At 33.8% G+C, this 2053-nt stretch overlaps 1 pseudogene across 1 annotated transcript; it reads right to left on the bottom strand.

Moving 5' to 3' along the window:
* Positions 1–343: 343 nt before the first annotated feature.
* On the bottom strand, positions 344–1838 carry LOC143534680 (glutathione S-transferase-like; annotated as a pseudogene). Its single transcript, XR_013135587.1, has 3 exons — positions 1693–1838; positions 1565–1613; positions 344–933 (listed from the first exon to the last, which is right to left on the bottom strand). The product of XR_013135587.1 is annotated as a glutathione S-transferase-like (transcript).
* Between the last annotated feature and the right edge of the window lie 215 nt (positions 1839–2053).

The raw sequence follows: 2053 nt of genomic DNA on the forward strand, positions 1-2053 counted from the left end.
TCCTTTTTTTTTCCAAATTTTAGGTTTAATCCATACTTTCATTGTTATATATGTCAGATTCAACTTTGGTTTTTAGTCTTGGATTTTTTGATTTTTTTTAGGATAATAACATAAAACGATTACAATAAAATGGCAGGCAAACGGGCAACAAACTGCGCCGCAGCCCCATTTTGAAACTGTCTTGGATCATTGAATTTAACTTAAGCGTCCAAAGAAATCAACTTAGATGTTGTACCAGTTACAAGTAACTGTAATGCGTATTCATGAAACATTACTAGTATATAATGGAATCCAATGAGTCAGTTTGTTATTTCATAAATCACAGTCTATAGTTGTATATAATAAGTGTGTAAAGTATATAGCACAAATTTATTGAATAAAATTACTCTCGAACAGTGACAGCTATCCAAATACAACGACCTTTTAAACCGGTCCAAAGTTACAACAATCACAAACACGACTACAACTCTCAAACCAATTCTCACGCTTAATTCGGACGCATAGCCGCGACCTTGGTCCAAGCAGGCCTAGAAAGAATATCCGAAACCCACGCGCTAACATGCGGCCGCGCATCAAACAAACTCTTCACCTTCGTCCCCATCAACAGATACGTGTTTGGTAAATGATGTAGATCCGCTAGCGTGAAGCTATCTCCGCCCAAATACTTGCTCTCCGCAAGCCGTTGTTCGTATACGTCAAGCACTGGCTCCAGCTTCTTCTCAAACTCAGCCACAGCCGCCTCGTCGGTTGTCATTCCAAAAAGCGGCTTGAAAAATAGCTCCCAGCCGAGCTTCGAACTCGCTGGATCGAATTTCTGAGCTTCCACTTCCATCCACACTGTCTGTATGGCCGATTTCATTGGATCCTTGAATATAAGATTAGTCCCCTTATCTGCGAAAGCCTCTGCTATGTACTTCGTAATCGCCCTTGATTCTGCAATAAAATGATTAAAATAAAGTGGCAGATAGAGGTGTTCAAAGTTGGATATTCGAAAAAAATAATAACTATAAAAATATTTAAAAAATTACTTTCAAAAATATTTAGAAAATAATAACTATAAAAATATTTAAAAAATTACTTTCAAAAATATTTAGAATATCCGAAAAATTGTCCGAAATATCAACAAAATTATCTGAAATATCCAAAAAAATTATCAAAAAATAATAACTATAAAAATATTTAAAAAATTACTTTCAAAAATATTTAGAATATCCAAAAAATTGTCCGAAATATCAACAAAATTATCTGAAATATCCAAAAAAATTATCAAGAATATCCAAAAATTATCCGAAAATTATAAATATATATATTATTTAATAATTAAAAAATATTAAAGATAGTTGGAATATCCGTACTATTCGAAAATTTTCAATATCAGTATCGGAATCCGAATCCAAAAATTGAGATATATGAGATTAGGCGGAAATCTGAATTTCCGATTAATTCGGATTTGGATTTTCAGATATTTAGGATACGGATTCCGATTCGTACCCCAATGGCATGTAAACAGGCAACAACTTACGTCACTTTAATAATTAGTAAAGTGATCTATAGTTAGTATTACCGAATAACTTTAAATCACCATGCTCAAACACTGGAACTTGACCGAATGGCTGCACATATAAATACTTGTATCAATTATCAGATATATTGAAACATTAAAAGATTAATAATTAAAATGATTAAAGTTACGTTGAGAGAAAGGAAGTGAGGTGACTTGTGTTCCTGGGTTACTAAATTAACAGGAACAAAGTCGACCTGTAGATCCTTCTCGTAGAGAGCGGCCAGAGCACGAAAGGTAGCTGGTGAACCGACGGTCCGTGCAATTTGAGAGCCATTGCAGAGCACCTGAAACAAATGATGGTGTGGTGAGAATGAGACTAAGTTTGATATTTTATATTTAAGGGTTATTTTTGTGGGGTTGTTGGTGTTGATGGTTTATGTTGAATAATAATTAATATGGCATGTGAAATGTAAAAAGATATATTTTAATTTTATGTTTGTTGGTTGTGTGAATTCAGGTTTTGCATACACACGTCAAAATACACCGGTG

The sequence above is a fragment of the Bidens hawaiensis genome, unplaced genomic scaffold (assembly GCF_021521415.1).
Source record: "Bidens hawaiensis isolate Kalapana, Puna unplaced genomic scaffold, B.hawaiensis_p1.1 tig00010256_1, whole genome shotgun sequence".
In the NCBI taxonomy this organism is placed as follows: domain Eukaryota; kingdom Viridiplantae; phylum Streptophyta; class Magnoliopsida; order Asterales; family Asteraceae; genus Bidens; species Bidens hawaiensis.